Raw genomic sequence first — 23841 nt, 5'->3', positions numbered from 1 at the left:
ACGCATGCTAGGCAAGCACGCTACCGCTAAGCCACATCCCCAGCCCCACGCAAGTTATTTAACCCTGCTGGACCTCACTTGGTTCACCTCTACAGCAGGGATGATGTTGATTTCTCCTTCACCAGGGCCACTGGGAGAACCAAGTATACTGACATGTGTAAGTTTATTAACACAACACCAGATATATAAGAAGCACTCCTCTTAAAATGCCCCCATTTTGGCATCAAAGATACCACTCTTCCCTCACTCTCATGATCTCTTTTAAATTCCACCTTTGTGTTGTTTCATTTCTTCTCTCTCTCTCTCTCTCTCTCTCTCTCTCTCTCTGGGGATTGATCCCAGGGGCACTTCATCACTGAGCTACATCTTTGGTCCTTTATTTTTTATTTTGTGACAGACCTTCGTTAAGTTGCCCAGGCTGCCCTCAAACTTGCAATCCTCCTGCCTCAGCCTCCTGAGTCACTGGGATTACAGGCATGCACCACCGTACCTGGCCTTTGTGTTGTTTCTTAAGAATTTAGCTTTCAATGCATTCTTCGGTCAGTGCTAATGAAACTCAAATCGACATGTCGAGTTCTGACCTCTGGGATGAGGGTGGGACACAGACCTCCACATTTCTACTTCCACCTTCAATTTCAACAAGTCCAAAATCAAGCTCGCCTTTCCTTCCTCTTCTCTTTTCCCCCTTCCTCTTTACCCTGTGACCATACTATCGATCACTGGGAATGTCTCTTTAACCTGTCCCTTCCAAAAATGCCTTTGGTCATATCATATGAGGCCCTACCCTCAAAATCACCAGGTTCCCCAATGCCTCCTAGTCCAAGTCCAAGTTCAAATTCCTCTCTCTTTAGTATGCTCACGGGTACCTTGAAACTTTCTCCATCTTTAAAATCTCCAACTTCTTCCTCCTCGTGTATCCACCTCCTTCCTCTCAGGGTTCAACTCTGGAAAACACCTTGTGAAGCAGCCACTGCCCATTCCAGTTCCGCCATGTGTGCTTTCTTCTATGAACTTCCATCACAGGTGTGCTCAGCTCTTATTTAACTCTTTCATGTGTAGGTAGTGTCTTTGAAACAAGACTTCGAATAAGGAATATGTCATAAGTGTGTTTTATCTACCACAGCACTGGATATATAAAAGCAAGGTTTAAAAGTAATTCAAACAGGAATCAAAAAATTCCCAATGCTAATAACTCTTCTGGCTTTTACTTGACCTGCCTCAAATGCTATGGAAAGTATGTTTTTTCTCAGATGTGGGTGCTAAAGAGGAAAAAAGGAAAAGAAAAGGGGGGAATCTCATGAGAATCAATGGGAAATCAGGAGAGGAGGAAAGGGTCCAGAGGGTGGGAGGAGGGAAGGAGGAGGGGAGGAGGAGGGGAGGAGGGGAAAGACTGGGGAGTGATATTGGCCAGATTATATGGTTATATTATGTGCATGTATGAATATGTAACAACAGATCCCACCATTCTGTACAACTATAATGCACCAATAAAAAAATAAGGAAAAAACCCAAATGTTATAGAAAGCGAAAAGGCTATGACCTGTCTGTGAACTATTCTGCATCCCTGAATTACAGGTTGAGAAGTACTTGGAGGTAGGGAAGAATGAAGGAACTTTGGATGGCACAGATGGGATTGAGGGGAGGCGTGGGGCAGAGGGATGGGAAGGATGGTAGAATGAGACAGATGTTATTACTCTCTATACATCTATGATTACACTACGGGTGTGACTCAGCACCATGTTCAGCCAGAAGAATGAGAAGATAGGCTCCATTTGTATACAATGTGTCAAAAGTCATGTAAAACTAATTAGAACAAATTATAAGAAAGAGAAATACTTGGTAAGGGTCCTACGAGTTTTTCATGGATTTGTTTTCAATATTTGCCATGACAAAAAACATGTTAGCAAGGTCATATCTACAAGATTGAAATTATGGCCTGAGGATCCCTTATCTGAAATGCTTGGGACCATAAATGTTTCAGATTTTGGAATATTTGCATATATATACCTATATCTATATGTAATGAGATATGCTGGGGAGGGGACCCAACTCTATACACAAAATTCATTTCCATTTTATATACACCTTATGAACGTACTCTGAAGGTTATTTTATATGATATTTTTAGTGCACCTGTGTTTCGATTGAGACCTGTCATATGAGGTAAGGTGTGAGATTTTTCACTAGTGGCATTATGTAGCATTTAAAAGTTTTGGATTTTGAAGCATTTCAGATTTTTAGACTAGGGGTGCTCAACCTGTAAATTTCTAGCAGGGAAGTTCTTAAAACAACTCCATTCTGTAAGAGCATACTTTACATCCTAGGTGTATAAATTAAAAAATAAGTTAGTGGTGATGACTGCTAATAATACTGTTCAATTAGTAGAAATAAAAACATCCAAATAATTTAACTTCAATTCCATTATCATTTTATTATTTGCATAATATTTCCTAGGAATTGTGTCGCGCACTAGGGATGCCCTAAAGTTGGTCTCTGTTCTCAGTACACACACTGTAAGCCCGAGCAGTGGCGCACACCTGGGATTCCACCTACGTGGGAGGCAGAGGCAGGAGGATGGCAAGTTTGAGACCAGCCTGGCAACTTGGCAAGACCCTGTCTCAAAATTTAAAAATGAAAAAGAGGCTGGGGTGGGGGGTGTAACTCAGTGGTAGAGCTAGAGCACCCCTGGGTTTAATTCCTAGTACCAAAAACATGAAGTCTCCATAGTGCAATACAACTGGTCTACTGCAGTCATGAACGTGATGCTGTCCAAGGAGCGCTGAGCCGGCCTGTAGGAACAACTGCAGGTGACAACACAGAGATGTAGGTTCAGGCTGACCCCTAATGCTCCTTCCAGGAGAAAGGAGGTAAAACACCAACACAGAATTTTAAAAAGAAATGAGGGAAAGAAGGAAAGGAAGGAAGGAGGGAGGGAGGGAGGAGGAAGGAAGGAAAAGAAAAACTCTTGAACTTGAGGATGAAATGGGAATGGTGAATGGTTGAGCCAGAGAACCAATGTCCAATAACTCAGGTAAACAATAAGAAAAATCTGAACTAAAACAGTATTAATGGAAAATTTAAAAACTGGAAAAACAAATTTATAGCAGCAGCAGTATCATAGATGGAATGTTACTTTTTTTTTTTCCCTATTAGCATTTGACACCTGGGAAAAGAAGTATACCCCCTTTCAAAAAAAAAAAAAAAAGTTTACTCATTGTTGCTATTTTATTCCAAAATCTGGTGGGTAAACTAGTCACCTCATATATTAAAGACATGTGTTGGCAAGATTTTTTTTTTTTAAACAATTTGCATCTATCAGGGGGAGAGTCAAGTCACTCCCCATGTGCAGGATGTGAACTCAAAGGCGCTGAGTCCACATAGTCAGATGCAGGGGCCTGGCACTTTCAGAAGACTGAGTGTCCCCACTAAGCACAAGGTCAGCTTCTTTTTCTGGTGAATATGTGGTGGGGTGCCAATGTGAGCCTTTGGGTCTCCTGCTTCTCATGGTGGTACATAACAATAATGAACACCAGGACAGAACTTAATGCTTATCCTAAATGAAGACATTAAAAAGATCCTGAGCAGCCCCACAGAGTCTCCGAACTCATACCACATAGATAAGCAGTCAAGCAAATATATATATATTATATAAATTAGTATATGTATATTAATATATTAATATAATTAAATATATAAAATATAAATATAAAAAATAAATATAAATAATAAACATATTAATATAATTAAATATATAATATATATAAATATATAAAACAATATATATATAAATAATAAATATATTAATATAATTAAATATTATATATTATATATATATATTTTTGGGGGGTGCTGAGGATTGAACTAGGGGTCTCACACATGCTAATCACAACCTCTATCTATCCCTGGGCTATACTTTCACTCCCTAAAACAAGTGGTATTTATTTCTTATTGCATGGTACTGTTTTATTGTGGGGTATGAAATAAAAAAATAAATAAATGCAGGCATATCTAAATGATTTCAATAAATGGCTCTGGTTACAGAGAGGGTCTCAGGAGGAAGGGCACCCAGGTATGTTCCTATAAATCTTGAATTACTGAAAACTCATTAGCAGCATGAATGAAATGAGTCTCAGTAGGTCAAAGAGAAAATACATTCTCTTACCTTTAATTTGTAACGATCAAGCAAAGATTCGAAAATAATGATGCCCATTTCTCTAAAGCAATAAAGGGAGAATACCTAAGACCTTTCCACTGATATCCTCTAAGAAAGTTAGTGTGTGCCAGGAAACAATCCATGCATATCTCTATACACCGCGTAAAGGGACAGCTTCGGTGAAGATCCTATCTTTCTAGGAAATGACTTAGATTTGGCTAGTGAGTGGGTGCAATTATTGTGTACAGATGACCATGACCTTGAGTGGAACAGATTGAGCTATTTGACCTCTATTTTGATTCCCTCATTTGGAAAAGATTAAAAAAGTAAAGACAATACCTTTAAAATACATAAAGCTGGAAAATTTTTCTTTTTCTCTATGTGCTCTTATTTGAGCCTCATGATAAATGACTTTCTACTTAACAGATCAAGAAAAAAAGGACTAGCATTTTTTAAAGAGATGGTCAACTATAGAAAAGGGGAAGACCACAACCCAGTGGCCTGACTCCCCAAACAGAGAATTTCTCTGAAATTATACAGTAAGGGTCCTTCCAAAGTCTACACTAGAGGTCAGGGTTAGAAAAAAGTTGATTAAACCTCTCTATAGTGACCAGAAATATAATTTCATTGTATATATTATACTATCTCCTGAGTAATAAAATTTATATTTCTAGTGAAAGTTACCAAAACAGATATTTTTTGTGGCTTGTTAGTCATGCTACATTTATCTGGCTATTCATAATAGATTGCTTTAAAAAATGAGGTACTGTCAATTGTATTTATATTTCAGTGGTCACTTCTGTATACAAAAGCGCTTCAATTTTACGACAGTCTCTGGAAGAAGTTCAGTGACTCATTGTTAATATTCTCCTCCTACAAAATGAGTTCAAGGCTCCATGGGAATTCAGATTTGTACAAGTTATTAGGATGTGACCTCTCCCTTAGATTTCTTATTTTAGGATCAACTTAACATGGTATTTCCCCAGCGGGAGCTGCTGTACTTCCTTCGCAGATAAGAAACATAGCAATTACAAATTATAGTGAGTAAACTTAGGGAAATATATATTTCTGTGATGCCGATGAGGTTGAAGTCTTAAAAGGAGTCCACGCTTCTTACTCCTTGGGTTTGAAAGGAAAGCCATGTGGCTTGCTAACAAAAGAAAACAAAAGCCATGCCATTATGGCATTTCCCTGAAATTTATTCCTAATTGTTTCTTGTCCGGGCCACCAAGTCTTATGACTTTTAAAGATTATTAAAGATGTTTACGTCACTTGATTTCCTATGTCCTGCCTACTGGGAGAATGAAAGGTTAAAAATATCAAATAATTTAAATTATTTCGGATCACAGGACCTGGAGAACAGGCAGCTCATGAGCTTTAGAAGAAAAAAAAAAAAAAAAACCAGAATAAAATGAATGAGGTCACAGTTGCTTCACTTTTGCTCCATGGAATAAATAGTAGCTTCTGATTTTTGAGCTCTTACCATATAATGCTTTGGTACAATCCAAAATATTATTTGTATTACAGAAGTTACCAAAAGTAACCAAGGAACCAGGGGTGCCCAAGCTGAACTACAGAGCTCATAATTGTCTTTTTTTTTGGTACTGGGAATTGAACCCTGAGGTCCTTTACCACTGAGCCACATTCCCAGCCCTTTTTATTTTTATTTGGGACAGGGTTTCACTAAGTTGCTTAGAGCCTTGCTGAGTTGCTGAGGCTGGCCTCAAACTTGCGATACTCCTGCCTTGGCCTCCCAAATCGCTGGGATTACAGCCGCCTCCCCCCCTCCGCTCTCCCCCCCCCCCTTTTTTAAGGCACATAAAATTGGGCAAGGAGAGATAATGAAGTCACAAACCCCCAAACAGCTGAAAACAAAAAGAAAAGAATCTCACCCTCTCACCCATAATCTTTGTCATATTCATTTTAACAATATATTTTTTATCTTAAAATTTTCTCTTATGTTATCTATATTCTTAAAATTATTCCCTCAAATATTCAAACTACAAATTTAAAACAGTTAACTTTTCTTCCTGTTTTTTTTTTTTTTTTTTTTTTTTATTGCTAGATGCTGAATCAAAGGCCTCATGCATGCTAGGCAAGCCCTCTACTACTGAGCTACACTCCCAACCCCCTGAAATAGCTTATTTTGAATAAAGAGTTCTTTAAAAGTTGACTTACATCCTTCTCTATGGGAGTCTTACTTTGTTAAGTCTGCACTTGCCTGGCATGTCTGAGGCACTGGGTTTGATTTTTAGCACCACGTATAAATAAATAAAAATAAGGGTCTATCAACAACTAAAAAAATATTTTTAAAAACCAACTTTTATTCCTTCCTTAACTAGTGATGCTAGGGCTTAAAAACCATAAGGAACCTACAGCACACAATCTTTACAGTTTATTTAAATTTGCAAAGAGCCTCCAGAAATAATCCCCAATTTTCTTGCTATAGAGCCTACAGACTCTCTCTCTCTCTCTCTCTCTCTCTCCCCCCCCCATGTTATCTGATCCCTACACAACTAGAGAAGCTCTCTGCTCTCCACCCTCTCTCCAATACTCCACCATCACAGATATAAAATCAAAATAAATAGTAATTCATTTAAATTTACAGAATATACTGATACCTTGCATGTTTTGTTCATGTGCTAGTAGTATCTCCTTGAGCCAATGTGCAATGTCATAAAAACTAATAATGCAAGAGTAATGTAATTGCTCAACCACTTTGACACACAAATTCCTCTCCTGGCAATTTATCAGAAGAAAATTACTTTTAAAATTAAATGAAATAAGATGCCTGAAGATATTCATGGTATGTAAAAGTATAAGAATAAGCCATAATTGCATAATAGCTAAAAAATAACCTTGAAACCACCTAAAACCTGGTTTAGGGGATTAGGTGATGTCACTATGCCATCATGGTGGGTCCAAAAGCCAGGAAAAAACAAAAGAAAATATATATTGTTTCTAACAGGGAAAGAAGCCAAGTGGAAAAGCTCCAACACACTGTAACTGTCAATGAATAAAAGAATTTACACAAAGAACTAGAAGAAACTAAGGAAGCAAGAATCATTTTTGTGTGGTTAAGTGTGATCTTTTTTTTTTTTTTTAAAAAAAGCATATTCATATGGGGCTGGGGTGTGGCTCAGTGGTAGAGCGCTTTCCTCGCACGTGCAAGGCCCTGGGTTCGATCCTTAGCACCACTTAAAAATAAATGAATAAAATAAAGTTATATTTTAAAAAAAGCATATTCATAGCTTTACAGTAATAAAAATGCCTTAAAAGAAATAGAGGGTTGTAGCTCAGTGATAAATAAATACAAATAAAGGTCTATCAAAAGTAAAGGTAAAGTGGGTACTTTAGCATGTAGAAGGAAGGCCCTGGGTTCAATTCCCTGCACCACTGAGAAAATAAAATTAAGATAAAATGAAAATAGACCCAACAGACAAAAATTCAAAATCAATTTGTCCTAGTCCCACAATTTTATTTGCTTAAAGAAGAGGGCAGCGGGGGTGGGGGGTGGGGGGCAGCTGGCATGGTAGTGTCTGTAATCCCAGCAACTTGGGAGGCCAAGGCAGGAGTATTGCAAGTTTGAGGCCAGCCTCAGCAACTCAGCGAGGCTCTAAGCAACGTAGTGAAACCCTGTCCCCCCCCCCAAAAAAAAAAAACTATTTGTAATGTACCACCTACTCTGATTTATGATTTTAATACCATATGGGATCCATGTTTCAGCCCCCAAACCCTCAGGTCATAGCAGCACAGCATGGCAGGGCGGCTGTACAGAAGGCAGGCCTGAACTCAGCACGTGAGCACACACAGAACATACAGAAAATGATAAAGATCACTGAGTCCTATTAGTAATTTACAGAATCGTGATTTGCTCCACCCAGTACACCTATAATTGAATTCCTCAGTCATAAAATCATTGAGACCAAACAAGTTCGGATATCTTTTATCTAAGCCCTTTTTCTCCTTTATCATCAGTTAACATATTTCTTATGGCGCTTTTGCTTCTTTTTATAGATTCATTTGTCTTAGTTATAAATTAACCCCACAAGTAACTCTCCCAGCCACCCCAGCTTTGCTGTTTCCTGTGTACCAGTTTTTTTTTTTTTTTAATTTCACAACGTATGGTACAGAGGGCTGCTTAAATTGCTAGTTGGCAAATGGTGTCAGAGAGTCCATCTCTAGATTAAAAAACCAAAAAACAAACAAACAAACAAAGGTTCCTAAGGATAAATGTCTCCAATGTCCCCAAACGGAGGACATTGGACACACAGGCAAAGTGGAATGTAACTACAGAAGACTTCTTCTACTATTCTTTTTTTTTTAATTTAATTTTTAAAATTGTGGTAAAATATACATAACATAAAATTCACCACTTTAACCATGTTTAAATAACTCCATTATTTAAACCCATTTTAAAGGGTGCAGGGCTCAGTGGCATTAAGGGTATTCACTAAGTTACATATAACCAATCTCTACAATGTCATCGTTTGGCAAAACTTGGTACCCATTAAACAGTAACTCCTCGTTCCCTGCCCCCGAGCCTCTGAGAACCACCAATCTACTGTCTGTCTCTATGAATTTAACTGCTTTAGGTACATCTTCTGTTATTCCTCTTCTCACCTAATTTTTTTTTCAGGGTCAAATTCCAAATACTTAGCATTTCACTTTTCATGCCCAAATCATACAGCTTCTTAGACTGCTCAGTTTGAGACACTAAAGTACGTACCTGTCCCTGTCTTGTAAGAGTTCAGTCTATTTTAATTGGCTTTATGTTTTTCATTTTTTTAATATTTATTTTTTATTTGTAGTTGGACACAATACCTTTATTTTATTTATTTATTTATTTATTTGCTGTGCTGAGACTCACCCCCAGGGCCTCACACATGCTAGGCAAGCGTTCTACCACTGAGCCACAACCCCACCTCTGGTTTTGTTTCTTCTTCTTCATCTTTTTTTTTTGCAATGCTGGAGACCTCTGCGCATGCCCAAAAAGCTCTGGGGAGCTTTTCTCACTCACAGGTCTTGTAGGGGACTGGAAGTAACTGGCTGGAGCATTAAATAGATGAAGTAGAGACCAAACTTGCAGAGACAGGGCTGCAGGTTTTTATGAAGAGAATTAAGGGAGAAGGGAAACGTCGCTCAGTGGGAGAGCATGTGCTTAGCACACAGGAGGCCCTGGGTTAGACCCCCAGCACCAAACGAAAACAAACACCAAAAAAAAACAAATGAACAAACAGCAAGAACCTAAGAGAATTTTAAAACCCAGCTCAAGAAACAGTCCTGACCCAAAGAAGGCACCTGCTTAGCCCTAAAACTCCAAACACACAGAAACTCCACTCCATAAATTAGTGAAAACCTAATAAGAAGGATTATTTACTGACTTCAAGGTGACTTTTTAAAAAACATTACCTTGGGGTTGGGCTGTCGCTCACTGGGAGAGAGCCTGCCTCCTGTATTCACCCCCAGCACAGCATATAAAATATAAAATAGTGTCATGAATAAACGTATTGCTTGAAATGGTTTAAGGCTTCCAGAAGTTACAAGGCTAGTAGAGAGATCCTATGGACCCTTCAGCCTGCCTCTCCCACAGGTAACAAGTGACAGCACAGCAGGGTCAAGGGCACAAAACTATCAACTACTTTATTTGGGTTCCACCAGCTTTCCCACTCAGGTCCCTTTCCAGTTCTGGGAGCTGATCCGGATGCCACACTGCACTGAGTTGCCACACCTCCTTAGCCGCCTTCAAATCTGTGGCAGGTCTTGAGTGTTCAGTCCTTTCCCGGCCAGCACTGCTGAAGAGCACTGGTCAGGGTCCTGTAAAATGCCTCGATTTAGGTTTATCTCAGGCTTTCTCAGGACTCCACTGAGCTTGTGGGTTTGCAGAGGAAGAGAAAAGGCGGTGAGGTTCCCTTTCCAGGTCATCCAGTCAGGGGTATGTGAGCTGGAGACGTCTTACCACTGTTGGCATTGACCTTGGTCCGGTGGTTACAGTGGGGTCTGCCAGGATTCTCCCTTGTGGAGTTGGGGTTTTTCCTTTTGTAATTAATACACATTTTGGGGGAAGTACTTTGAGGTTATGCAAATATCCTCTTTCTGTTTACACTCTCACCCTCCCACTGATTTTAGTATTCATGGGTGAAACCTGTCTATATCAACTGCTGCTATGGTTCTCCTATAATTTTCTATTTTTTGCCTTCCTCTCTCTCTCTCTCTCTCTCTTTCTTTCTCTCTCTCTTTTTTTGGTACTGGGAATTGAACCCAGGAGTGATTTACCACTGAGTTGCACCCCCAGTCCTTTTTAATTTTTATTTTGAGACAGGGTCTCATTAAGCTGCTTGGGGCTTCACTAAGTTGCTGAGGCTGGCCTCTAACTTGTGATCCTCCTGCTTCAGCCTCCTAAGTAAGCCAAGGGTTCCAGATGTGCCACAGTGCCGGCTCCTTTTACATTTATTCAGTGAAATTCTGTAAGAAAGAGTTCTCCTTATACCCTAGCTACATTTATTTATTTATTATTTATTCATTTATCAGTCTGGATCAAGTGTACCTACTTTATTTGTGGGTTTCTCATTCAATCCTACAGTTGTCTTATTGCATTGATTGTTCCAATTTCAGCCACTGTGCGTTCTTCCTGCTTTCGCCCGACCCCACCTTGAGCACGTCCTTACCTTTTGGTACCACGAGACCTTCCAGGCTCAGCTGTATTATTGCCCTTGCTCTCGTCTTGGAACCAATTCTTATAGGGAAAATGGTTCGGAAACCCACAATCTGGCTTAGTAGTGGGGAGGCACTACTTGTAGGCCCTCTCTGGAGGCAAAGCTAAGAAACATACATTTGTATATAGAAACCCCCAAATACACCTCTGTATGGACTTCTCTATCTACCTACCTGGTCACTGTTTCTTCGATGCTGTGGATTCAATTCGCCTGTGAATTTCAGGAAAAAATGAGCCATCCTGTGACCTTCCTTAGTGACTGCCACCAAGAGTTAAGCCTACATAAAACTTAAAGGGACTTATGTCTCTCTGCCTTCCCCAGATACACCTGGGGACTAAGAACTGGCTTAGGATCCTAAGATACCAGGTCTCAGAGGTGTAAATTCTCAGTGGGGGACTTTCCAAGAACCTGCCCTGGAGCCCCTGAAATGACACCCCAATCGAAGTCGGTCCCAGGGAGGAAGCGGTTTCAATGTAGGGTACCAGCTACAACTCAGCAGCCTCCTTCCTAGAAAGAAGCGTCCGGTATCTTCTTTGTGATCAGAGACAATGGTTGCCTGGTCTACGGGGAACCAAGCAAGATATCTTGATTTTTACCTTAATTTAATTATAAGTATCATATGAACCTAAAATAGTGTACTTATGATTACTATCTGGGTAGAAAAATCAAAGGAATGTAAAAAAGTTATTAAAGAGACTTATTTTTAAGGATTGGTATTATTTCTCAATTCCCAGGCCTTTTTCTTACCTTTGTTTTTTTTTTTTTCCTTAGACAAATCTGTTACTGTGAACTCCAAATGACTGGTATATTTTACAGCAGAAAGTATTGTGATAGTCAAAAATAAAAGCTCTTTAAAAAATTGACAGTAAAATACCACAAAGAATTGGCATATCCTTTAAAAAGAATACTTTTAAATGCAAATTTAGTATGATAAATTCTGATTTTACCTACCGTGAAAGGGCAATCCTGTTTCAGAAGAGGGTCTTCTTGTTGTGAATCTGGGGTTCAGAGTTGGTTTCTTTCAAATCTGGACAATTAAAAAGAAACAAGGTATTTCAATATGCACACATATTCAAAATCCCTAGATACCTAGGCTGCCAAAATGTATACACACAAATAAATGGATTTTCTCTGCTGGATTTCTTTCTGAACATTTGCTCTCCCTGAGCTTCACAGCCCCTAGAAGTAACCAACAAACCACCAAATGACTCATCATAAATCATGCAGGGCTGCAGGATATTCTTGTAATTATTTCATAAAAGAGACGCATTTGGGATTCACTTCTCTGACTTTCCTAGTTTGGTTACTAACAAGAGGCAAAACTTTTTTTTTTTTTTTAAATCTCATCCATCTTATATGTCAAACTAATATGGATACCCACATTATTGGGCAGACTTACGGAAAAATAGGTCTTAAAGGGTTTCATAACCTCAAAAGAGGGCTGGGGATGTGGCTCAGTGGTAGAGTGCTTGTCTAGCAGAGGTAAAGGCCTGGGTTCCGTCACCAGCACCACAAGGGAAAAAAAAAAAAACTCAAAAGATATTGAAAAAAAAAATGTTGTACGTGGTAAACTTGGTACTTATTGAAATGCAACTTCATCTAGATGGCACATGGTTGGTGAGCCTCACGTATATAGTACAGAAATGAGCCACACCATTTAGGCAGGGTAGGTACAGCACACCCCACACACAGCAGATGTTTCAGAAGAAGACCCAGAAAGCAGATTTCTAAATAAAGGATTCACATCCTTGCTCTCTTAGGAAGGACTCAGGGATCCTAGAGCAGTTTACTCCATAAAGACAAAACAGCACTTAATGCCAAAGCCTCATCAGGTGGGTCTAAAGAGTCTGAGCATCCAGACCCAATGTTTGCACAGTTGAACCTCCACAGAAACCTCTAAATCTCTCTCTCTCTCTTTTTTTTTAATTTGGTACCTTTTAATTTGGAATTTATCAGAACTCATCTGCAACCTGATGCATGACATATATGCAGAAGACTGGGAAGATATGCCGCAGTCTGGCTGGGCACAAATTACGAGCCACTCAAGCAGGAACAAACTTTATTTCCGAACTCCCGCGAATGCCACATGCGCGGCCTTCTCCTGGGACACACACACACACACACACACACACACACACACACACACACACCACACACACCAACCGGAAAATCCCTCCTCCGGCACTTTCTCAACCAATGCGAACTCCCCAGGAATCCCCTAGAGAACTCCAAAGTAGCCGGCACCTGAGGTGGACCGCAGGGGTCTAATACACAATTGAATACACAGCTTAACATAACCACCATCATCTCAATGGCTTGCTGGCATCACCTCTCAACCACTCCCTTCTGGCAAAAATGCCATGCATCATTCCGACTCGGCTGTGGCTCTCAGCAAAGATAAGCAGTTTTCCCACCTAATTTCTAATGTGAAGGAACGTGAACTATAGCCAATGTATGTGGCTTTGACTTTCTAGCATTGTTTAGTGCTTCTGCTTGGGAGCTGAAAACCTCCCGATGAAAACTGAGTCTCAACAATATAAAGCAACTCTTCTGTTTTCAGGATAGGATGTGGTCATTTACAGAGACAGCTAATTTGTCAGTGCTGTCTGCCTGTATGTTCTGTATTCTCTGGATGTGACAGCCGACCTGTATCACAGCCATTTACAGAAACACTCTTTATTTTAGTTAGTATAAAAAGAAAGTATATCCATATCAAATCTGTTCTTTACACCATAATGTGTATAACACATGAAGTCAGCTTTTAATGCTTAACACAGCTTTGAAAAGGGCTCAAATGTGTGAAAATAAACAATTTAATTAATATGAATTAAATATTAATATTATCATGTTAATTAAAAATCGTAATGTTAATAAATAAAAATATCTATCCAAAAACTTAAACAACACTGATTCCAGGTTAAGATTATGTCATGGTAGCTTTCCTTACTACCTGTCCCCCTTTCCCTTGGAAATACATGCGAATTTATTAAGAAGTAGCAAGAAAGTAAAGATTTGGTGGAAACTGCTGCCTGTTCCTAGCTTATAACCTCAAGAGTTGGATCCAAGAGAAAACTGGGCTGAATCCTAGGACTTTCAGAGGCAGACAGAATCCTCCACGCTTTCCCCACGCTCCTGAGAGCAGAACTCTCCTTTCTCTATCCGTTCAGAATTGCTCTGTATCTTGGAAGATACAGACTGTAGAGATAAAACAGAGTAGGGCAGAGACAAGATGGTTCTGGGGTGATATCTATACCAGGGATTATATGCTCTGTCTGGTCAGTTAAATACAGATGGGTTGATACTTATTAGTGATAAATCCCCTTTACCCAGCCCTGTAAGCCAGAGATCTGGATGTGAAGACAAAAGGGAATCACCTCACCCTTTAACAAAATGCACATTAGAGGGGCTGTTCATATTACTCATCCAACTATTTTATATCTCAGTTTTTTTTTTATTTTGGCAGAATCTTCTTAGATTTACTGAGACCAATCTGTCTGAAATGGAATAAATGGTAAAAATTGACCATAGAAATAGAAAAATAATTAACAATAGAAACAATCGAAAATTTATCAAATAATAATTTCTGGGAAAAGCCCTGATCCTAGACAATCTTTTTTTTTTTTTTTTTTTGATACGGGGATTGAAATCAGGGGTACTGGACCACTGAGCCACATTCCCAGTCCTATTTTGTGTTTTTTTTTTTTTTTTTTTAGTTTAGAGACAGGGGCTCACTGAGTTGCTTAGCACCTCACTTTTGGCTGAGACTGGCTTTGAACTCGAGATTCTCTTGTCTCAGCCTCCCAAGCTGCTGGGATTACAGATGTGTACCACCGAGCCCAGCCCTACACAATCTGATAGGTGAATTTTTTTTCAAACTTTCAAGGAAGATACATAAAAGTGTTTCTGATTGTACACAATGTAGAACAAATAAAAGAAGAAAAAAAAAGTGTCTCTGAGTACAAAAAATTACAATGACCAAATTAATTTCCCCAAAATAGCATAGTAATGATCTGAAAACCTGACAAAAAGAGAAAAACATCAATTCTATGTGTTAATATTGATTCAAAATTCTAAGTAAGGGCTGGGGATGTAGCTCAAGCGGTAACGCGCTCGCCTGGCATGCGCGGGGCGCTGGGTTCGATCCTCAGCACCACATAAAGTAAAAAAATAAAGATGTTGTGTTCACCGAAAACTGAAAAATAAATATTAAAAAAATTCTCTCTCTCTCTCTCTCTCTCTCTAAAAAAATTTATAAGTAAAATGCTAACTGAAGAATTCAACAGGCCTGGGGATGTAGCTCAGTGATAGCACACTTGCCTAACATGTATGAGGCCCTGGGTTCTACCCCTGGCACTAAAAAACCCCAAAACCCCAAACTGAAAAACTTCAACAGTACACTAAAAGGATATAGTTGGATTATCTCAGAAAGGTGAAGGAAATTTATAAATTTCCTGGGTCACACCTGTAATTCTTGTGACCCGGAGGCTGAGGTAGGAGGATCACAAGTTTGAGGCTAGCCCCAGCAGTTTAAGTGAGACCCCGTCTGAAAATAAAAAATTAAAAAGGGCTAGAGATGTAGCTCAGTGGTAGAGTTGGTTCAATCTCCAGTATGGTACCTCCCCCCACAAAAAAGTCACCGTACTAGGTCAAATTTCAAAAGGAACCATATGATTACACCAAAAAAAAAAAAGCAAAAATAAATAAATAAATAAATAATAGGTACTCAATAAAATTCAACATTATTGACAGTATTTCCTATAAAAGGATATTAAAACTTCTTAAAACTTTAATAACAATAATATTTGTCTCAAACTTAACCAGTGACATCTTAATTGTGAAATACTCTAGCAGCATTAGCCAAGGTACATGCTACAAATAACTAGTTCCTCTTCCAACAGAAGAGGTTCCACCAGAAAATAAATTTGCATGTGGTGTCCACTTCTGGATATCGACAAAGTACATCAGCTCTGTGCACACTCTGTAAGCTCTGCAGTTAAATACAAAACACCATCAACAACAATTTGCTGAACTTTATTGGTCTCAAAACACTTGTCTCAGCACTGTCTGTTATTCTCCTCTAACCACTCTTCCACGCTGTTGTCTTCCCATTGAAATTCAAGTACCACCGACAAGCTGTCTTCTTGCTCACTTCATTAGACCTCTTGATTTTCACTCTATTTTTCTAATGGTGTGCTGATAAATGTTTAACTGACTCTCCTGGCATAAGGGGAAAAAAATGCTCTGATCTGTAGATTTGCTACCTTCTATGGCGTAAAGTCTTCCAGTGGGACTAGAAGCTACCAACATGTCACCCAGCACAGCTGGGAAGAGACGGTGCAGTAACATACAACATGGCAAGCGCTGTCCACTACACAGGTACCATGTCCCCAGCCATTTCTCACAATGTGGAATAATTACAAAGTGATGTGGTTTGCATATGTACCCTTGTTTTCAATACAACCTATTTAATGCTAAATATATACAATTTAAAATCTGCATAAACACTGGATCCTTACAATCCTGAAAATTCAGCAAATGACTTCCTTGAGCTGGTCTGAACTGGTTCCAGCATGTCATTATCTTTGTCTCAGAAGCATTGAGTATACCATTCCTGCTGGGCATGCTGGCTGATGCCTGTAATCCCAGGTACTTGGGACCCTGAGGCAGGAGGGTCACAAATTTGGGATCAGCCTGGGCAACCCAAAATGAAATCTACAAAAACGGCGGGGGGGAGGGCCCCGCTGTGGGTGTAGCTCAGTGATACAGCACTTGTCTAGCATGCACAAGGCCCTGGGTTCAAACCCCAGCACAGAGAAATGATTTTTTTTCTACACTACTCAAGAAACTGTCTCCTTCCTTACTTAGCTCCCCAGAAATCAGATTCTCCTGATTCTCACCCCATCTTATGACTACTTTTGAGTCCTGGTACTTCTGAGATTTTCTGTTGCATGGGCTCTTTCTTCTCTTCTGTCTCTTCTTGCCCTCAGCACACTCCCTTTGATTTTTTTCACATGCCATTTTCTCCAAAAGGGGGAAGGTGGAAGGATGCAAACATTTCCAAATGACTAATTTTTATCCCAAACTAAACACAGCCAGAGCTCCACGTATAGGGGCTCTGCATCCTCAGATTCAATCAACTATGGATTGCAAATGTTTTTAAAAATTCCATCTGTACTTAACAGGTGTATAGATTACAATACAGTGTAACCACTATTTTCACAGCATTTACATTGTATTAGGTAATTTACATCATCAAGAGATGATTAAAAGTATACAGGAAGCCAGCATAGTGGCACATGCCTCTAATCCCAGCCCCTCAGGAGGCTGAGGCAGGAGGATCATCAGTTTGAGGACAATCTTAGAAACTAAGAGGTACCCTGTCTTACAATAAAAAATAAAAAGGACTGAGGTTGTATCTCAGTGGTAGAGCACCCCTGAGTTCAACCCCTAGTATCAAACAAAGAAGCAAACAAAAAAATCCACACATACAGGAAGGATGTGGGTAGGTGACATGCCAAGTGTTGAGATATTTTATATAAGGGACTTGAGCATCTGGGGATTTGGGTACCCTAGTTGTGTTGTCCTGGGATCAACCTCTGTGGATTCCAAGGTACAACTATATCTGGGTCTGCCACTGCCCTGTTCCTACTCTGCTACAGCTGAGAGATTCCATCAGAGAACAGAACCCAACATGGGCCAATCACATCATTCCCCAGATTTTTACAATAGTCATACAAAATTTACTGTTCAGTTGACTTCCATATCCTCAGATAATGAATTAAGTCTGTTTGCATTAAGAGGAATTCGGGGGCAGGGGACACACAGAAACAGGGACAGAGAAACGGGGGAGTGTTTCTTAATAGTGGTTGGTTTTAAGTGATGGTAGATTTGCTGAATATAATTAATGATTTGGTATCTAATTTACCTTGTCACAAGCAACAAGAACAGGGACTGTTCTTTCAAGTGACTTATGACTTAGAAGATACAAACCTGATTTGCAGTGAACCAGAACAACTCGAGTTTAAATCTAATCCAGGTTACACCTGAATATGGTTACGTTTGTGTGGATCTAATTGTTCCTGTGGAATGGTCGTGGGGGGTGTGTGCAGACATCTCATGCTCTGGAAAGTCAAATGCTGGAAAATTAGGCTCTTGTGCAAGACAGGGTGGCTGCGTTTAGACTGTTTGGGTTCAAGACAGTTCAGGCCTTGTTTAATCACCTGGCAGGTTATTTTGCCTCTCTCTACCTATTTCTTCCTCTCACCTTGACAGCATATACCTTATATGGTTGTTGGAAGAATAAAATGAGGTAATGTATGTTGTGGTCTTCAAATCCAACACAGAACTAATAAGTGCTCCATAACTATTAACTACTGCTATCAAGAGCTAGTTGACATCTTTGGTGCTTGAGTTAATTAAGAAACAGATTTTTTTTAGAAAGATGGTTAAAAGACAATTTGGCTTAGGATTTTATCTGTGGGATAGACTAAAGGAAAAGTGGGGGGCGGGGTAACAATGAATGGAAAGAAAGCAATCTCCATACATGAAAAATCATATGGTTCCATTTATAAATCAATTGTAAACTAAATTATCCTAATGAGTTATTTTACTCCCAAACGTCATGGGTGCTATTGAGGATTAGGACGTAGAACGAGACTATAGAAGTAAAATATTAAAGTGACAATTATTTGCGGAGCATCTGTTATTTGTTAGCAGGGTTGTGGACGAGGGGGGGCAACAGGATGAACAAAACAGACAAATATTCTAGCTCTTGTGCAACTGCCCATATGAAGACACAATAAAAACATTATATGCTGAAGGAGCATCTGCTGTATGTGCTGTTTGGAAAAAACGGAGTAGAAACAAAGGTTGTTAAAGACGATCAGGAGGTCCCTCGACAATCAACCATGCTTTTACAAGGTTTTTTCAGGCAAGGCCTCTTGACCCAGGTCTGCCCATTGAAGGATTAGTCATTTAATACTTTTAAAAAAAATCAATGAAAACTCATTTATGAGTGATGCCCAATTGTATTTTGTCTCACAAAGAACAACATAAACATGCTGTTTGTGTAAAATTCAGAATAAAAAATCTTTGTATGTATCATTTGATTAGCAGATTTTTTTAAAAAATGTCTTTTCTGTGTTAAAGACTGAACCAAAGACACAGGCACTAGGAAACAGGAAAAGGGAAAGAGTCATGGGGTGGGAATAGGGGGGACAGAGTGAGAAAAAGATGGAAGAAAAAAAAAGAATACAGGAAGCACTGGGAATGGAAAAGGTGGGAGGGGAAAGAAGGAAGTAGAACCAGCTCTAGTGCAAGAACAGAGAGGGAAGTGGACGGAGAGAAGGAGGAGGGAAGGAAAGGAAAGAGAAAAAGATAGAGAGGCCCAGAAACCAGCATCACCAGGGGAATAACTTTTGCATGTTGAAGCTCAGCCATTCGCTTTGGATATAAGCACTGGAATTGGTCTTTACTGACATTTTAAATATTGTGTGTGGAAAGGAAGAAGGCACGGACTCTACTTGGCCCAAAAGTCTTCCCATTGCTCACCCCACAAAAATGCCATATTAAAGAAACTCTCTTTGCTTTTCTTTAAATTCATGCTCTGCCAACCTCTGTTCCTATGCTCATGCTATTTTTCTACTGGGAATGTCCCATCAATCACCTCATGTCACCAAACAATATTCAATAAATATTTATTGAGTACCTATTATATATCAGGCACTGTTCTAGGCGCATGTCAAAATGGTACACGTATTTTAAAGATTGGTATTTGTAGTTTTAATAATACACAATGAAATGAGCTATTTTTAACCCCACATTAGCCTTTGAGTGAATATTTTCTTCTAACAACTAACATTTTTCTTCTGATACCATGAGCCCTACAGTAATCCTTATGAAAAGAATGTCCCTTATTTGAGCTAAAAACGTTCCGGAATTTTCCCCCAAATAAGAGTGAGGATTATCATTCCTACAAAAGGATGAGGGCTCCATCTAGGAAGTTCAAGTACTGCAAAAACTAGCTGACAGTCACAATCCAACATTTGTAGTGACTAAGTCAAATGGGTTGAATAATATAAGTTATTTTGACTCTCATCCATTATCAAAAATGGCAACCCAGAGACATCCCCCAAAGGGGAGACATGCTGGTTCTTGTTCAATCGTGACGTTACATCACAGGAGCAACAACAAAATGATTTAAAGGTCAGCAGCTTGGCTGTAATTTATGTAACTTGCTTCTGCAGAAATTTGCATTACTTGTGAAAAACATCACGTGAAAGAGGAACTTACTATAAATATAAAGGCTGGAAATAAATGAATGGCTGAGAAGGCTCTGGAGAATAACTTCTTTAAAAAGAATTGGGGAACTGGTGGCTGGGGGGTGTAGCTCGGTGGTAGAGCACATGCTTAGCATGCAGGAGGCCCTGGGTTCTATCCCCAGCGCTTGCAAGATCAAAAAGTGTAACTAACTCTAAGATGCATGTATAAACCTAATTTGCGCATACCTTGACATAAATGCAATAACAAGTACCGATGAAAATGACCAGACACTTAGTATATATTAATATTTCAAGATAGCAAATTACAAAGGAAATGTACTCTACTAAGTTAGCATTATAGAATAAGGAATTAGTGTACCTTGGGGTAGGATGTGACCTTATAAATCACCTACCTTCATTTCTCCCACCAAGGCAAGACTTCCTAGCAGATGGTCACTTGGACTTGTGAATGAAAAGGTCTAATGACAAAGTATTTTCTTTCTCAAGAGGTGGCCTGTCCCACTACTGGATGGCTGTGGTGACTTGAATTCTTTCCTTATCCTGAGTCCCGCTGATACTTTTCAGCTCTTCTTTGACAATGAAGGATGATGCAGTGGCTGTCTGTCTTCCTGACTGCTCTAGTCTCCATGTCCAGCAAAGGAAGTGGCACAGAGTGACCACAAACAAACAAAAACTGCCCTCCAGAACTCAGCCACAAGGTCATTCAGTTCATCATTTAACATGGTGGTCCTCTAAGTCTGGGGGGAAGGAAGATTTTTCTTTTCCCTGCTCTACTGTGGATACCCTTATAAAATGCAAAACCATGCTCTTGAATGTCGTGACAACATGAATATTTTAAAATGCTTATCCTCGAATTGTTCTTAACTTGTGCCAGGCTTGTAGTCAACAACGCGTGGAGCAGCATCGAACAACAGACTACACCTTGAGTGTCACTCTACTATAGAGCATGGCCCCCATCTCCCCTTCCTCCTTATTCCTACAGGCCCCTCTAACATATTAGGTCCAGATTTTGCAACAGTTTTCTGACTGTCCTCCCTGCATTCAACTGCTAACTTAATCTTCTGATTAAATCATCTCACTCCTCTTCTTAAGACCTGGAATCTCCTGACTTCTTATAAGATAAATCTCATACTCCTTTCACCTACATTCCAGACCTTTTATCATCAGACCGAAAAATCTCTATTTTCAACCATTTTTTCTTACTTCTTATAACCCTGAACTAGCCACCTCAAATTGCTTGATTTCTGAAAAGCTTCTCCAATGTTGTGCTTATTCACTAGTCACTATTCCAGGTTTGGGGATTTCTTTTTTTTCCCTTTACTTTCTTCTTCTTTTTTTGTCCCCCACCCCAAGCACTGGGGATTGAATAAGTGCTACATCCCTGGCCCCTCTCTCTGTAATCGACACCCAATCACTGTATGCACTGGCTGTCCGTCTTCCTGACTGCTATAGTCTCCGTGTCCAGCAAATGAAGTGGCACACAGTGACCATGAACAATTTCAATACATATGGGTAAGGATCCAAGCAGGGTAACTGGTTAGTTAGGATATTCTTAAAGCAGTGCAACCAGGGGTAGGGGATGTAGCTTGGTGGCAAAGCGCTTGTCTAGCATGCACAAGGCCCTGGGGTTTGATCCCCAGCACAAAAAAAAAAAAAAAAAGTTGTGCAGTAACCTCCTCTATATGGTTCCAAAACATCTTCATCACCTCCAGAGGAAATCCTGCATCCATTAAGCAGTCGCTCCCCTTCCTTTTCCCCATCCCTGGCAACCACTAATCTGCTGACTGTTTCTCTACAGAATGACCAACTCTGGATAATCCATACAAATATGCAAATGGAGCTGGGGTGGTGGCTCACTGGTAGAGCGCTCACCTAGCATGTGTGAGGCACTGGGTTCGATCCTCAGCACCACATGAAAATAAATAAAATAAAGGCATTGTGTCCATCTACAACTAAAAAAATATTTTAAAAAATATGCAAATGGAATCGTACTTGGATGCCCTGATTTCTTTCTCTGCACATTAAAAAAAAATTTTTTTTCTTTCTCAAGGCTACCTTGTTGATCTTGAACTCTCAAAGTCTAGTTCAGTTCTTCCCGGCTTCTCCACAAGGCTTTTTCTGGCCCTCCCTCCCATCCTCCCCTCCACCCATATCTGAATCCTTCTCTGATTTTTTCCAGCATTCATTTCCGGCCTTACTTATTTCAACCATGATCATATACTGCTGTGAATTGTGGGTTAACTAATTCGACTGAGTCCTTTCGGATGGATGCAGATTACAGGGTCCTGGCTAAGGAGCTCTGGTGTCTTTCCATGAGCACAGACAGCACCTACCTGAACAGGTGTGCCATCTGTTGTATTGGGTACTGCAAGGGGGAGTAATGAATTAAGAAAGCCAAAGTCTGGATAATCAAGAGAAAGCCTCAGACCTCTGCTTCATCCTTCCTTCAACCTCCTTCTCTCTAAAGACAAGAGTCTCCTTCTGTCTGCCGGGGCACTTCTTTGCCCTTATAGCTGAACAGGTGTGGGAGCAGACAAGAAATGCTGGGTTGCCCAAGGGCTGAGAGGGTGGCAGTTCCCTGCACTGATCTTTAACAAACAGACTCCTACCTTCGTCCTACATCCACAGATGAAGCTCTGTCAGAAAGAGTGGGTGACCAGAGATGTCACAAGTCGCTGTAAAATAAGCCTCCTCCATTTGTTGCTTTTCTATGTCAATCAGTTTGCCTGGTATTTTGATGGGAAGTTGTTCCTAAATACAGTTCTTCCTGGTAAAGGAGATGAATGCTAAATAATTACAGTGATAGTACTTGTGATTCATATGTGAAGTAGCTGAGCAATTAAATTGTTTTATAAAGTATAAATAAGCGAATAGGTCAAAACTTGATAGGGTTTTATCTAACAGGACAAAATGTATGAAAGGGAACGGGTTTATTTTATGCATGAATAATATGTCTGAATAACCTGTTGTATTTTGCATCATTATAAAACTTTTTTTTCCAGGTGTAGCACTACCAGAATTTTTGTAACAGTTGCCTTTGGAAGCCTCCAAACAGGAATGTGAAACAGTGCTCTGGCCCTTAGGCCATTAAAAAACCTGTTCTTCTGACCAGGACAACTAAGGATCCAACAAGAGAAGGCCGAAGTCTATAATTAACTTTCTTTTTTCTTTTTGTATCCCATTTTGCCTGCTTTAGAATAATGAAATGGAAATTTATTTTGGCATGAATTTCAAATCACTACGTACCATAAAATGTTATATAAAATGGAAATTAACATTTTAATGAGCAATGCAGGGAATTCCCCCAAAATGTAGGAAACAGTAGCACTGAGAATTGCACATGATACTGAAAAAGCACATATTCCTCAAAATAAAGTCAATAGAATAATATAAATAATATGGAAATAATATGCACCAGGCCGTGAATTAAGAAAGGTATGCAGTGCATGTTCGTAAGAAGAATGAGGAAAACTACAATATGCATTCCTGTTCTCTAGGAATTAACAATTTTTCGTGGAATCCAGAACTTATATTTAAAAATTAAAAGATGTGGTGGCAAATCAGCAAATATAATGTGTAACATGGAATATGGGGTGCATTGATTACATTTCAGCAAAGATTTGTCTTGTAATGTTTCGCTTAATCTAAGATTAAAACTAATTTGTGTCTTCTGAAATCAAAAGCTGGTACC

General features: G+C 39.5%; 1 protein-coding gene across 2 annotated transcripts in view; it reads right to left on the bottom strand.

Annotated features, from left to right (window-relative positions):
* The window catches only part of Pparg (peroxisome proliferator activated receptor gamma), a 171647-nt gene that overhangs the window by 135103 nt on the left and 12703 nt on the right, over positions 1-23841 (bottom strand). For both annotated transcript variants that reach the window (XM_027931872.2, XM_027931871.2), the window contains exon 2: positions 11821-11896. The gene's annotated coding sequence lies outside the window, so the exon portion shown is untranslated. The remainder of the gene's footprint in view (positions 1-11820; positions 11897-23841) is intronic.

The sequence above is a fragment of the Marmota flaviventris genome, chromosome 20 (assembly GCF_047511675.1).
Source record: "Marmota flaviventris isolate mMarFla1 chromosome 20, mMarFla1.hap1, whole genome shotgun sequence".
In the NCBI taxonomy this organism is placed as follows: domain Eukaryota; kingdom Metazoa; phylum Chordata; class Mammalia; order Rodentia; family Sciuridae; genus Marmota; species Marmota flaviventris.
This window is presented reverse-complemented; position numbering and strand designations above follow the sequence as displayed.